We start from the raw sequence: 16,356 nt of genomic DNA, 5'->3' as shown, positions 1-16,356 counted from the left end.
GAATTCTCCCAAGGTTAAAGACAGTAGCATAAGCACCGATGATGTTAGTAATATCAGTGAGTAATGTGCAATGTACTGTCGGAAAAAAACATGAGAGATAAATAAAAGACATTTCATTTTAATAGCCATTTAGTTAGCTGTTTTATTTCCTTTTGTGACCACAATACTTGTTTATTGTGGGACTTGTGATGTGCTTCCTAAACCAGTTAGGTGGTATAGTCTTCTTTTTGTTTGCTTGTAGAAAACCACACCAAAGAAAAAATAAAAAAAACTTTGAAAAGTATGAAAAGTATAGTTTATTTTCAGAAAGCACATGCATATTACAATAGTAAAGTAAGAGTAATTTTTACAGAGTAGAAATAATATCTTGAGACTTTTACATTTTGTATGCTTGTATGCTACTGTAATTATATTAATTTTAAAAGTTTATAGATTAGCCACTAGCAGGGTAGATTACCTTCTTTAATAACTGCCCTTAGCCCTAACGCCTGTCCACAAATAAAACTGAAAAAAGGATAACACATTAGAAGAAAAAAAATAAAACACAATAGCCTAGGAGATTGTACCGCCACTGGGCCTTTTCCAGGGATCCTGTTAATGCCGAGGGTCAAAAATTCCACAGTAAGTTTCTCCGCCACAGTTCTGCATAAACCTGAGATTAGGATCCATGGCATTTCCAGGGTTACTAAAGAAAAAACAACTGGCATTACCCTTACCTACAGAAATCAAGGTGCAAAATAGTATTTCAGGGGCTTGAAAAAAGACTTCAGCCACACAGAGGTTGCATTGTTTTCAGTAAGTTAGTTGACTCATACATAGGGATTTACTAAAGCTCCCAAGACTAGAGAGGATATATTTTCATCAGTGAAGCTGGGTGATCCAGGGGTGGTCAAGCAAACTTGGAATGAATCTAGTCCAGGGTTGAAAACATTTGCTAACAACTAGCAAATTACTTTTAGGAAATTCATTCCAGATTTGCTGGATCACCCAGCTTCACTTATGAAAGTGTATCCTCTCCAGCCTTGTAGAGCTTTAATAAATCAGGCCCATAGTCTTCTGTTATCACAAGAAATAGTATAGCAGAACTATTATGGCCTACATTCATGGGAGCATGCCTCAAGTGGAAAACAATTTCTAAACAGCATGCCTATATTTAACTCTGATTAATGTAAAAACATGAATGATGGTTATGGTTCTATGAAAAACATAGAAAACGCCACTGGGGTAATGTTCCTTAAAGGTTCAAATAAAAACTCAGCCATTTTTGTTAAACCACTAATTTTAATTGCCAGTTAAGGTTTTTTTTTTGTTTTCACTTGACACTTCTCGACTGGTTTCTCTCAGTAATTTTGGTGCAATACTATGTTCAGGGGCTTAACAATAACCCTAATTAAAATTAGCAGTTGGATTTAAAATGTTTTTCCAAACTATAATGTTTATGTACATTAAATTAACCTGTCTTTTTAACTTTTCACAAGTTACCCCCTGGTATGTCGCATCTCCCAGAGAGCTAAAGCTGGGAGAAGCCAAAGAAGGTACATTGGGTGGTCAAGTTTACTGAAGATTATACTGTACATATTCCACTGCTTGTAGCTGGTAAGCTTTGTGCTAGATAGAGAAGTAACAACCTGGTGTGGATATTCCTATTCTTTCGCCACTAGTACCATGTAAATCTAGAAAGTATGAAGGAGAAATAGGTAGGTGTGGCTTTCAGAATATGATACTTAAGGGTTTGTGAAAAGGAGGAGCAGGACTCCATGTGCAGTGGTTTGCTACTTCTGGGGAACCAATAGAAATTTGGAGGAAAGGCCAAGAGAGCTGGCCTGCTGACCCCTGCAAAATGAAAAGCCCAATTGGCCTGTCCCTGGAGGACCTCTGGCCTCCTGGACCTTGAAAGCTAATTTGGTGTTCGGAGAAGTTGAATAGTAGGCCAGAGTTGTGTGAAAGAAAGTTGCCTGAGAACTTGGCCAGTGAAAGATATGTAGTATAAGTACTACCAAGTTCACTCTGCTCATAGACTCCCATGGCTGAGGTGGCTCCCTAGGCAAATAGTGCATCCTTCATTAGGAGAAACCTAAATCAAATGCTGATAGCTAAGAATTTGTATAAAAAAGACAATAATACAAAACCCTTCTGTCATAAATACTTCTCTCATTGTAAGTACTTTTTTGTCTTGCAATGCATAACTCAGTATACAGAAATTTATCTGCATCAAGAAGAAGTAATTCTATGCACATGCACTCAGGAGGCCAAAGGCAAAAACTAGACCACAGCACCAATGATGGAGGACTACACGGAATCACAAGACTGAAGGAGATTGTTATACAAGGCAAGTTGCTATGCACACTTGTACATTATGACACATTTCACTGACATTAGTTCCATTATCAGAGGAGTGTTTGGTGCTTGACTGATGGCCTGAATGTATAGTTATGCCTGGTTCCGTGAGTTAGGTCAGATTAGATTCACTTTATAGCACAAATACTTGAATGATGGCATTAATGTAGATACCATAAATTTGACAGCTTTGAATAAATAATGCATAATGCTTTGGGAATAAATTACTATATAACTACAGTCAGATGAAAAGATGATTGCTAGGTTGAATATTTCAGTGAATTACCACGTTGTTTTCAAATCTTCAGCCCAGGAAAAGTTTAATTCGAAGATATGTTGGCAGCCTGTGGTGTGTTCGTATACTAGCTGTAGGTGTATTTCAATAGTTTGAATATTTCTAAAAGCCTGGTCATTATTTAAGGTATGTGGGCCTTTGTCGCTTTATAATAACATTACCCTATTATTTCCAAATACAGCTAGGCCTAAAATTTTCTCCATTGTCCTTGATGCATTAACCTTCTATGCTTGATAAAATACATACTCTGCATTACCTTGGCATTTTGTCAGCCAGCACAATAGAACTATTTTCTATTAAAAATGGATTAATGGCCTATTAGCCCCAAAATAAAAGGGAAGTATGAAGTCTTGTTTCTGGAGGGATTACTGGGCCTCTTTTATTGATATTACTTTTCAATGTAAAAGATCAATGATTTTTTTTCTTTGGACATAAAATCTAGTATTGATTTATTCTTAAGGAAGGATCAGTTGATCAGGAGGTTTTACAGAATAATTATTGTAGGGGCCAAGCTCTATTTATCATATGGATTAACTCAGGGACGTAAAACAATGAATTGTGTAAATTCAGTTCATGCATGCCATACAAAAAATAACAGCTTCACAAAATAGAATTCTAAAATTTTCTCTTGTCTTATATACAGTATACAGGATGAATGCACTTGCAAGAAGGTATGGGATTGAATTATTAATTGTTGTCTATAGGATTGTAACCACATGGCCATCTCATTACAATGGTACTCCTGACATGTGAGTGCCGCCTGTCGCTATGACATCAAGTGGCAAAATGAAGTTTCTGTGCAGAACAGTGTTCGGTTGAAGGGGAGTATTGGACCAAAATGTACTTTTGCTTTGATACATGCAATGATATTTAGTTCATATGCCTTCACATTTATTTATCTCTACATTTAAATGCACATCAAACTGTCAAGCAGAATTGGCATTGACAGGTGATGAGACACCTTTAGCACTGCTAGGGGTATAATATCAGCTAAAACAACAGAAAAAAAAATCTTGACAGTGTTAAAGTTTGCCCCACCCCTATCGTTGTCATTTTTATGGACAGCTTGGTTTGTAGGTGACCACAAGGTCTGCATCTTAGATGAGGAAGCTGAGGAGTGCTGTGTAAATTCTTCTGAAGGTGTGCTTATTTAGGTGCTCATAAATCAAATGAACCCTAACAGCATGTTTATTATCCATGGCATTTATTCCTATTTGATTTTTTTCAGGAATTTTTTTGGAATTATGTACTCTACACAGTTTAAAGCGACTATACTGCTACCTGGCTTATAAATGCATATATAAAGAATCACTTGTGGTCTATGGGACGTATGCCTGTGAGCAAACTACGCACTTCAAGTACTGATCAGTTAATGCTGCAGAGAGAGAGGAGAATACAATCTCTCAACAGTGTCATGCTAAGGGTCAGATTTTACCCCAAGCCACATAAGCCATGGCCAAGGATGGTGTTTGGCTACCTAAGCTACTGTGAAACCCGCCATCATCTATGCCTTTTTTGTACTTTAAGCAAGCAGCAACCATATTCTATCGTGCTCAAGTACATACCTTGCGCAGGTCAGGGTTCCACCCACATGTAATTATGTGCTCATGGTGCTAAGGTAGGGTGAACTTAAGTGACATACTTCAGATATAGTGAGAGACAAATATACTATTTCTATTTCTCAGCCAATCACAGAGCAGTAGAGGTATGAATGGACATAGTATCTCCATTCATTGCCCTCCTATTGCCTGTGGTTACAGCTAATTGAAGGCACCTGCTTTCAATTAACTGTGACCGCACAGTTCCCACGGTCCAGGAATAACCTGTAAAAAATAAAAAAAACAAGTTAAAAATAAAAAACATATGAAATAAATAATTTAAGAAAAAAAAAAAGTTAAATTACACAAACACACACATTAATAAAATAATTTTAAATTAAAGCCTTGTCTATTTTTTACTTATATTTTAACCCTTTCAGGGAATGAGTAAGGGGATTTATGTACCCCTGTACTCATTCCCCAGGGTGGGGCAGTGGAGATCTGGGAGTCTCCTTATTAAAGGGGGCTTCCAGATTCCAAAGACCTGCTAAAAATGTTTATAAAAGCCCCCATTGTTTTCAATGAAAGCTTTCATAAAAGCTTAAAAACGCTTGAAAAAGCCTCCATTGAGTTCAATAGAAGCGTTTTCGCGTGTTTTTCCAGCGTTTTAATTTTTTAAATGTTGCAAGCAACGTTTAGGATAACGCTCAAAAACGTGCCTGAAGGAAACGTCCTGGTGTAGATTAGCCCATGGGAATGTAGACTAAAGCTGCATACACACGTCCAATAATTATCATTAGAAACGACTGATGAACAACCGATTGGCCAAAAAAAAAGGGACCAAGGACACCAACGAACGAGGATTGTCGTTGGAAATGAACGACCGCCACGGTGGATCTGATTGGCCGACGATCTTTCACTATCTATCGTGTACGGTCGTTCAGTGATCGTGCATGTTTCTGCGGTACACTTTCTCCTTTACATGTCCCTCCCTGCATCGTTCAAACGATTGTATCTAGTGTGTGGACACATATATGAACAATCATATTGTTACAGCATGTACAGAATTGTGCACAATATGATTCTTCAAGTACAATTGTGCATATTCGTTGATCGGTCGTAATCGTTCATTTTCTAACAATAATTATTGGAAGTGTGTACCTAGCTTTAGCCTAATATTGATTTGACAGGTGCACTTTGATATTCATGTGAAGCACAGGGGTATGGAATAGTGTTATGTATCTTTTTATAATGTATCTTTTTATGTATCTTTTTACAATGTATCTTTTTATGTATCCTTTTATATTGTATCTTTTACATCTGTTTGGAGGCTGTAGAAGCTCTACACAGTGCTGAAACAAACCCGAATTTTTCTCCCATTGACTTTAATGGGATTCGAATTCGATGTTCGACCACTCGAATTTTTGTGCTATATTCGGCCGAACAGCTGCCGAATCGAATAGTGAGCTATTCGACCAACACTAGTGGAGATCTCCGGAACTGAAGAAGAAGATGGGCGGCAGCACAGAGCAGCTACGAGGCCTGCTTGGGGGCAGCAGGTTGCAGGGGGGATTGTGTATTGGGTGGGATTGGTTTTGTGATGTCTGATCTAGGGTTGCAAAGGGGGGCAGGGAACGGGGGGAGATGGAATAGGTCATGGGGCTGCCTTGGATGCGGGGGACCTTTTGAGAGGTTTGCAGGAGTTGGGTTTGAAATTTGGTGAGGGGCCACAGCGGATGGTGGGGCATGAGGTGTTAAGGGTTGGGAGAAGGTGTGGAAGAAGCTGTTTGGTGAGCCTCGGCCTCCCTTGGTTGGGGGGTGGGGGAGAGGATTACACTTAGGGGGAGTGGAATGTGCTCTCCTCACTCTGTGCACTTGGAAGGGGGGGGGCAGCTGGAGCAGTTTCCACTGAAGGTAAGAGAAGGAGGGATGGACGATCTGGAGAAAGCAATTCTGGTATTGTGGACGGCGCCAAAGGGGAGGTGTACGTATGCTTTAAAGGGGGCGTTAGGAGCACAGGAAGCAGGAGCATGTTTGGAAAGGTGAGTACGTGGAGATATTTTGGCTACTTCTGGTGGAACGCTTTGGGGCTGAAGATGCTAAGTTAAGTGAGAGTAAGTGGCAAGTGGAGGAGAAAGGGCTGTGGCAGTCAATTCCGCGCACATTTCAAAATTGGTTGCAAGCCTTTGCAATACTGGCCAGCTTGATTGGGTAAAAGGCGGCTGAAAATTGTTCGGCCCTTTTCTGTTACCTAGACGCTATTAGTGAAGTGCATAGGGTTTACATGGCTGGTGGATGGTGGCATGGCTTAGGTATGAAGGACAATTTCGTCAACAGAAAGCAATGCAGCCAGGAATGAGATGGGACCACAAGGACATTAGCCTGTGGATGCGTTTGATGACGTCAGCTAGAATGGGGCCGCAGTCATTTCTTGGGGGCGCCGGGAGCTCAGGGTCAGGGGACCTCTGGTGATTAAACGCAGGGGACTTTGCTCTATTTACAACGAGGGAGCTTGCAAGTTTGGAGCAACATGTCATTGTAACCAAGTTTTGTTTCAGATGTGGGGGCCTGCATCTGCTTGCTCAATGTCCGAACAAGGGAAAAGGGCAATCAGGGGAGCTTGCTGGAAAAAGGTAGGACGCCGGTGACAGTGGAAAGCATGCAGCATTTTCTCAGTAAGCACCCTAATAGGGTTGCGGCAGGGGTGTTGGAGCAGGGTTTTTTAAGGAATTTATTGTCTGCAAATCGGAATCCTAAGCAGGATTTGGTAGTGTCACCTTTGGGAGTCGTTTCAAAGAAGGAACCAGGTAAATTTTGGATGATTCATCATTTGTCGTTTCCCCGGGGGGGATCGGTCAATGATGCTAAGGCAGATGTTGAGGCTGCGTTTTGTTTGCTGGGTTGTGAATGGCAGGGTGCCTTCTTTGTGGAAAAATGCCTGCCAATGGGTTGTGCGATTTCTTGTGCACATTTTGAAATGATTAGCACTTTCCTATAATGGGTGGTGGGAAAGGTGACTGGGGTTCAATCAATCATACACTGTCTGGATGAATTCACTGGGGAACAATTTTGAACACATTTTTTGTTGACTTTAATTTTTAAGCTTATTTACACTAAAATAGGTATGCTGATTCTGAAAGTGCAGTTAGTTTTCTTCTATCACGTCAGGTTTTTTCGATTACTGTAGCGTGGATTTGTATAGGTTTTTCATTTACACGCAAGACAGTGTGGTCAAAGCTTGTGCACTGTTCTACGTAGTGAATAGGCAAAATTTATTTTTCTACCTATACACGTATTTCCTTTCTTTCAGATCATGCCTGGCTCTGCTGTTTCTCGTCATAAGTGCCTAAACAACCCTGATTCATTTTGTTATACCTGTGGTAGTTTCACCATTCCTAGTCAAAGGGCAAACATCAGCACATTTGACGAGCAAGCCTATTTGAGATATTTCAGAGTTAAACTTGGTGATCAAGATAAGTCTTGGGCACCTCATAAGGTGTGCAAACAGTGTGTCAAGGATTTAAGGATGTGGACAAGGGGAACATGTGATAAGACGCCATATGGTATACCTATGGTTTGGAGAGAGTCAGGAGATCATTTCAGTGACTGGTACGTTTGTATAGTGAAAACTTCAGGATATAACAAGAAAAAAAAAATGTAACATATATAAATGTAACAGAGTATCATACATAACAGAGTAACATATATAAATGTAACATAGAGTATCCTATTCTACCATAGGCTATACGCCCAGTGGCTCATTCAGATGAAATCCCAGTGGCGATTGCCGTTACACTACCCTCTCTTGAAGAACATGAATATGGTGATGAACTAGGTGACAACAATGATGAAGAGTTTGAAATTGAAGAGGACTCTGTTTGTAAGGGATTTGATCAGCCAGCATGAGTTGAGTGATATGCCATGGGATTTAGGACTATCAAAGAAGGCTTCAGAACTTCTAGCATCAAAACTGCGTGAGAAAAACTTACTTGAAAATGCAACGAAGGTATCGTACTTTCGAACCATAGAAATTGCATTTCTGTAGTACTTTAGAACTGACAGTGGCTTTGTGTATTGCCATAACATACCTGGTTTAATGGAGGGATTGGACATTCCAATCTATAACTGAATGGCGACTATTCATCAATAGCTCAAAGTGGAGCTTAAAGTGTGTCCTCCTTCACAATGGCAGTATATTTAAGTCAGTTCATAATGGCCATTCAATTTCTCTTTGTGAAGAATTTGCAGACATAAAGAGAGTCGTTGAGTTGTTGCAATATCACCAACACAATTGGGCCATCTGTGTTGACCTTAAAATGGTATTCTTCCTTCTTGGCCAGCAACGCGGATACACCAAGTATCCCTGTTATCTGTGCATGTGGGACAGCAGAGCTCGTGAGAGGCATTGGGTGGAAAGGTCATCCAAACATTCTACATGAGCCACTTGTTGATATAAAGAATAATATATTCCTGCCTCTGCACATGAAACTGGGTCTGATGAAGCAGTTCGTTTTCCAAAGCTTTGCAAATTGAAGGAGACTGTTTCAAGTACCTCATGTTAGCATTTCCTAGCCTGTCATTTGAAAAAACAAAAGCCGGTGTGTTTGATGGTCCACAGATTCGGCAGCTCATCAAAGATGAACATTTCATCAGGACAATGTCAGAATTTGAAAAGAATGCTTGGTTATTATTCAAAGCCATTGTCAAGGACTTTTTTGGAAACACACAAACAAATATTTACACAAAAATTGTCCAGAAACTCTTGGAGAACTACAAAATGCTTGGTTGCAATATGAGCATCAAAGTGCATTTTCTGCATAGCCATCTTTCTAACTTCCTGGAAAACCTTGGTGCAGTCAGTGATGAGCAAGGTGAACCAATCCACCAAAATTTGAAGGTCATGGAAGGACGGTATCAGGGTAGATGGGATATAAATATGATGGCTGACTATTGGAGCATCCGGCGAGAGTGTCCTAACACTCTAGGAAAAGCTATAAGCGTACATTTTTACCGCTTACCAACAGCTTACCAAATTAATTTTCATATTTTTTACTGTAAAAAAGTAAAACTTTTGAAAATGTTTTGAAAAGTAGAATAACAATAAATCCTTTGTATGAGCAAAAGAAATTTAAATAAACAGTACATTCAAGTTATTTTTTCATTGTATGTAAAATTTGTATTTTTGACAAAAATGGAGGGTACTCTGTATCGAAATAACTGGATGTGATGGCATAAAACTGGGGTAATTTCTGGATTCACCACCCAAAAATTAGTAAAAAAACAAGTGTAAGTTCTAACTCAACAAAAAATGCATTCCCCAGTTTTTTCTCTGTGTTGGTTTTGAGAGACGGCACCATTGGTGAAGGAGGAGGGAACTCCTTGTCCACGGGAGGTTTGGAAGGTAGTCTGGGTGTCATCCCTGGTCTGATCCAACAGTCCTTCAGTTCTGGAATGTTTGAAAGCGTATGTGGGGATTTGGCGAGAATGGTTTCTGTTTTGAAAGAATGGGAGGATGGATGGGGACCCCAAGGTGAATGAGGCTGTAGTATTGTGGTTTGTTGTGCACAATTTTCAGAGGGGTGTGTCGAGGGCAGCCATGGCTAGCAAGCTGGCGGCGTTAGCCTTTTTTATTTAAATTAATTGTTGTTTCTTTTTTCATCGTTTTTTGCTGCGTTACGGTTGGGGGAAGTGGTCAGTTCGAATCGGTTTCAACAAGGGGGCCTATTGTCTGGGGATGTGCAGCTGGAGGATGATGGGGTTTTGATTTGTGTTCAAAAACGGACCAATTGGGGAAAGCACTGCGACTCGATTTGAGGGCAGTTCCTGGTTCAGTGGTTTGCCCTGTGAAGGCTGTAGGTGAGTATTTGGGTATTCGCCTAAAAATGGATGGACCATTTTTTATTCATGAAAAGGGTTCCTTTGTGTCGTGTTTCAAGTGTTTTTTAAGAAATGTGTGGCAGCTGCAGGAAGAAATGTGGGTGAGTATTCTTCGCACTCATTTTGCATCAGTGCTGCGACAGAGCCAGCAAGGTGGGGGTTGGGTGAGGACATTATTATAATTATTATTATTATTATTATTATTATTATTAAACAGGATTTATAAAGCGCCAACATATTACGCAGCGCTGTACATTAAATAGGGATTGCAAATGACAGACTAATACAGACAGTGATACAGGAGATATCAAACAGATAGGCCTTTGGAACTCTAGACGTTTCCAATTATATGTTAGTCCTCAATGGATGTAAGCAGGGGAGGTCTGCTTGGTTTGAGCAAGGTTTCCGGTGGAAGCTTAGAGGAAAAGGGGTTGGTGCTTGTTGCATATGTTGCTAGCAAGTAGATGTTGGTTACTGTGAATTTTTTTTTTCAGGTTAGTCAGAGTGTCTAGTTTGGATCCTGGGACACTCTCATTTGTTTATTGGGGGTCCAGACGGGTGGACAATCGGCCAAACGAACGGCAGTTGGGTATACCAAGGTAGACAGCGCAAGTCCATTGGAAAGGCATCCCGGGTATGCAGTAGAGTCTCGTGGTGCCTGAGATCAGCATATTTGCCCATTTGGATAGGCCTCCTAATGTGGTGTTATTTCATGTGGGGGGTAATGACGTAGGTTCCTGTTCCATGCAGGAACTTATTCAGAACAATAAATTTGATTTTTTAAGATTGAGAGGTTTGTTTCCGAATACGCTGTTTTTATGGTCAGATATAGTGGCATGATTGGTCTGGCGTAACACGAGGTCAGTGGAGAGGCTGAACAAGGCTTGCATAAAGATTAATAAAGAAGTTGGAAGGTTTGTGACAAGGAATGGGGGTTTGGTGGTGCGTCACCTTTGGAAAAAGAGCCACCTTTGTTTTCAAGGGGTGATGGGGTACATTTAAATGTGGTTGGGACGGAATTATGGTTGTTGAGTCTACAATACAGTTTGCAAAAGGCACTAAAGGTGTGGCGGTGCTCACAAGCATAAGGTGGTCATGCTTGCAGCTAGTGGCTCTTTGTTGGTTGGTCTATGAAAGTTAAATTTCAGGGGGATGGGAACCCATTACATTATGAAATTCATGGCAAGTGGAGCCCCACATGACACAGGGTTGTTGTGGTGGGCAAGGAGGGAGTGGAAAATGCCCGCTAACTGTTCCCGAGCCAGCTTGATAGCGGCTGGGAGCCTGTTTGGTAAACGATAGTATCTTGAAAGGGGTAGTGGAGGGGTAATCTTATGGACCTTTTAAATGTAAAGAATATAACTGGTGTTTGAAAATGTTTAAATTGTGTATTTTTGTTTATTGGAAGTATATTAAATTTGAAGTTTATGGTTAAAGCAATAAAATGGGCTGCTATGGTCAAATTTAATACCATCAAAAAAAAAGGTGTGGCGTGTCATATTGAAGGATGACAGGGGGTTACAGTGACAGAACCATAAATTGTTTTGGGTACACTATTGCCCTGCAACTTTCTTTTCTTCATCCTCCCCCTATCTATTACTTTGATACTCCATGCCTAGCCCCTCACCCTATGCTGGGTCATACACCATGTCATGTACCAAGACCTTCTTCTCCCAACCAGACTCATTCTAACAGTAGGGGCTGAGAGATTGCTTCTATCTTTGCAAGCCTCCACCCTCTCCTCTCAGAGTTTTAGAGGGTTGAATACAGAAATTGTTCCTCCTCTTTTGACCAGACTTACTGTATTCTTCATCAGTGAATGGAAAGTATTTATCCTCTCTTTCTGATTGTTTTGAATACACTTTTAACAGCCTTGACACCAAATGCTGAAAATAGTTTCTCCTATTATTTGTTGTTGGCTGCTTCGGGGTGCTCATTGAAAATTGTGAGCTCTGTGTCTGGGAGTAACATGAGAAAGAGGAGGTAGTTTGATTTGCTTGACATTTCTTTAAAATACGTTTTTGGATTGATGCTGCTACTGTGTTTAACCATATAAATACCACTTTAGACACTGACTTTGGGTACCCCATATATCTGTAAACTGAAGGTATCTTTCCAATGTTGCCCCCCCCCCCCCCCCCCCCCCCAAAAAAAAAAAAAGAATGGCGGAATTTCTACAAGAATATTTTACTCCCTGTGATAAATCAATTGTTTTCCCCTCTCTGTTTAACTCCCTCTTTTCCCCCCCCCCTCCCCTCCAAACCACCAGAATCTCTTCCCCATTGACTTAAATTGTCAAATTGATTCAAATTCAGGCTAAACTTGAACATAAGAACATGTTGGGCTGAACAGCTTTAAAACAGAACACAGACCTGTTTGAGCAACTCTATCTATAATACAATGAATGCTAGCCATGCACTGGATTTTTGTCTATGCTTGCCAGTTGCTGCCTGTGGCCTCCCCACACCACACATATGCTGGACATTGGATGTGATGCAAATTTGGGAATTTAGGCTTTGCATTTATTTACCATATTTTAGCTGCATGTGTTTGATCACTGCCATAGTTGGAAGGAAAGTTTTATTTATGCATGGAGATTTAACTGATGGTTACAACTTATCACAAATGCATATGATTATGTTTTTCAGTAGTTTTATATTTAGGTATAGTGGTATTTACACACTAACTCTATTTATTAAGCAATGAATACCAGCAAAAAACTACAAACAACATCAAAATCTAATCTCAAACAATAAAAACTGCTAAAAATACATAATTTTTGTAGGAAAGTATTTTTTACAGTCACATGCATATAATTTACATCTTCATGCAAATAAGAAATACCAAATCATGTCCCAAACTTTTTACATGCTTCACGGTCAGTAAATTCACTTTATCAGGAGTTTTATATTCAGAGACATAATACAAATCTAAGGAAATATATACATCACATCATATTGATATAGGTGTGCAGAAAGCAAAAAGAGGTCTGTAATCATGAATTAGTATTATACATGTACATAACAGAAACAGTTAAAAAAACATATCCTCCTCATTGGCAACCAAAGTGGATCATCAACCAGCAGATCAGATGGCTACAGACTAATTCAAGTCCTAATCAAGTATTTATAACTAAGAGCAATAAAAAGTATATATAACTTACTAAGTTGGGACCAAAATAGTCAAATGATCTCTCTTCTAGATGAAGAAAACAGGGTATTAACAATATAATCCCACTAATTGTCACACAAAGACATTTATATAACAAGACTACTGACCACCAATGGACTTTTTGCACTGTTCTCATTAACATCAAGTAACAGGCTTTCACTGACCACCAATGTAACAGAACCCTTTTGCTATTGTAAAGAAAAGAATTTGGGCTGACAACTAAAGTTAACGACTACTGACCACCAGTAACAAGTAACAGCAAAGCGTCAATGGCCAACAACCCCAAATAGAAATGTTAAATGGTAAAAGCCTTTAGGAGTCGGGACTAATATGAAGTTGTTACTGATCTCTGCATAGTGAAAGAACACAGCAACATTATGTTTTATTGCAACTAAAAGTCCATTGTTCTAAAGAGTGCATTGTTTGCTAATAGAAGGTGAAAGCTAGAGCAGCCCAAAATAGCAAAATTATGTGCAGAAATCACAAGCAATATCTGCAGAAAGGGTGACCTAGGAACAATTGCACTGGGTTATTCCAGCCTAACACTATATAAAATAAAAAATATAACTACTCCATAAATAATAATTTTTTCTTGGTATTGTTGTGAAAGAAATAAAAGTATAAGCAAATGTTCAAGATTGTAATATTGGCTTGAGGAGGTTCAAATTTTCAGATGTAGGGAAGAATAAAAATGCTTCCATGTCTTGTGCTGCGCTCTGGAGCATGCCAGCCCCATATAACAGTCTATAGTTGATGCATGCTGACACTAGGGGGCGATCAGAACACTACTTCTTCACTACAGCATCAGCCAACATTATCAGCAGATTGCTTTCTGTTTACTGCATAACACAATGGTTAAATCAAGATCCCACTGTACATATTTATATGATGTAGACAGCATGATTGGTATTATTAACCCTTCCTTTATATTTACCCAACACAAATGTAATAAAATTGTGTATCTAAAAGTGTACTAATAAGACATACTTATTAGTGAGATGGTAGTAACTGTCATACTATTACATTATTTAACGCAAATCTCAAGAAGCTTTGTCATTTTAAAAGTCATATGGCATATTATTGAATCTGCATCTTCAATATAATAACTAGTAATCCTGCCATAAGTTTACCCATTTACTGACAGGGTGACAACAATCAGTCCCCATTATAGAAAAAGCCTGGAAAAAAAGATGTTGGAAAGCTTAGTTTCCAAGACATGTGTTTTTTTCTGATTTTAAAAAAGATTGCTTTTTCTGTAACATTTGTACCTTTTGATTGGAAAGCCTGTGCATTGGGTGAGATTTTTTTTATATATATTCTTTTAACCCTTTATATCCCAGTGGTGCTCTTGTGTTGTGCCATGGACTTCTAAAAGAAGCTATTGAAGTTCTGATTTCACGGCCATGGTCCACTGTTGTCGCCATCAGGAAACCCATCATAAAAAGGGTATAATATATCTTATTCTGCATTACCCTTAAATCACCTACCCAGCTGCTGTGCCAAATACCCTAGGGGTTACAAAATATAAATAAATAGTTCAGCTAAAAATGACTATTTATATGTCAGAAAAAATGCCATGCCATTGCTTGACTGCATGCATTTATCCAGAAAAGAGCTCCAAGACACTGAGGGAAATCAGCAGCGCTAGGATGTGAAAATATAAAAATAGGTATTTTAATTGTAGAAGATGCAACAAAGGATGCAAAAGGGCAAAAGTTTTTTTTTTATTAGTTTAAAAAAGGCAATTGCATGTGTGAATTACCCTTTTCTATCTGTGTACTACTCTTGCCCACCCCCTATTATTATTATTATTATTATTATTATTACTATTATTATTAATAAACCGCATTTTTATATAGCGCCAACATATTATGCAGCGCTGTACATTAAATACCTAAAGCTCTGTTGGATAGGAGCCTCTCCTCCTCCTGCGTCATTGTTTGTACTTGCCTATTATACAATTTTGTCGTTTAAAACCACAATTCATTGCAAAATATGTTGACGCTTTATAAAAAAAAGGTTAATAATAACAATAACACACTGACATAGCAAGCTAAGTAAAGGTTTGCATATACTTTAATAATAACATTCGCACATTTTTTTTCTCCCTATAAGCCTATAAGATCTCCCGCCTTGCTAACAAGTTTGAATTAAATAAATGGTATAATGATTCCATGTGGACTGTCCCTGGGAAGTTTCAGTAAGCTGAGAAAACATGACAGTATGAGAGGCTTGACTATGGAGAGACGCCTCCTCCCATCCTTTGAGAATCAGATGGTGACTGTGGCTTGCTGAGGCTACCCAAGCTGGTGCTAGCTGAGTGACGTGTGTGCTTCTCTGCGGGAGTGTGCCCTGTACCTGGCTTTACTCTCCCAGGGATGTGCAAAGAGCGAATCTGGAGCCCTGACTTGTGTATGTGTCACAGCTCAGCTCCTCTGCTCACTCCTTCCACTCATATTCTCACATCAGCATCTTCCTAGGATACAGGATGCAGCAGTAGCAGCAGCAGCATCAAGCATATGTTCAGACTCCGCTCTCTCTTACTTAAGGATTGCTGGTAAGTAAGAACATCCTAGATATATACGCTCTGCTCTGTACTCTGTATGGGCTGGGGTATACATCTATAGATGTGTATCCAGGGCAAAATCTTTATAACATGTATATGTACATGAGAATATAAACCTTAATGCTAAGGAAGTTTAACATAGGTTACTACCTACTGTTTTCATTTCATAGCATGAACAGTTGTTGGAATTGCTACATTTGAGTTGCACTAGTTTTAGCATACATATACTGTTTTTGTAGTTTCTAAAAGCTAGATGAAATTTTATGTCTGGCAGTGGTAGAATGGTTGGAGAAGGGGCAGCGTAGCTTTACCTGGCCACTCTCTGGCAGTTATTTTATTAGCCTGCAGATCTGACAAAACTGCTATAAATTGTTGGGTAGGAAACCACAGTATACACACACAGGGATGTTAGTATTTAAATGATGATATATATATATATATATATATATATATATATATATATATATATATATATCGTCATAAGGAATAAGCCCTGTATCTATCTCAGAAGTATTGATCCATGGGTAGAGATACTTTTATCAGTCAAGCAATGTTATTGGACTCTGCACTGC

General features: G+C 39.2%; 1 protein-coding gene across 1 annotated transcript in view; it reads left to right on the top strand.

The window, feature by feature from the left end:
• Nucleotides 1–15,514: 15,514 nt before the first annotated feature.
• The window catches only part of HS3ST5 (heparan sulfate-glucosamine 3-sulfotransferase 5), a 156,566-nt gene continuing 155,724 nt past the window's right edge, over nucleotides 15,515–16,356 (top strand). Inside the window, exon 1 of the mRNA XM_072408780.1 lies at nucleotides 15,515–15,775. The gene's annotated coding sequence lies outside the window, so the exon portion shown is untranslated. The remainder of the gene's footprint in view (nucleotides 15,776–16,356) is intronic.

The sequence above is a fragment of the Pyxicephalus adspersus genome, chromosome 4 (assembly GCF_032062135.1).
Source record: "Pyxicephalus adspersus chromosome 4, UCB_Pads_2.0, whole genome shotgun sequence".
Lineage (NCBI taxonomy): Eukaryota > Metazoa > Chordata > Amphibia > Anura > Pyxicephalidae > Pyxicephalus > Pyxicephalus adspersus.
The sequence above is the reverse complement of the archived record's forward strand: the minus strand, read 5'-3'. Positions and strand labels throughout refer to the sequence as shown.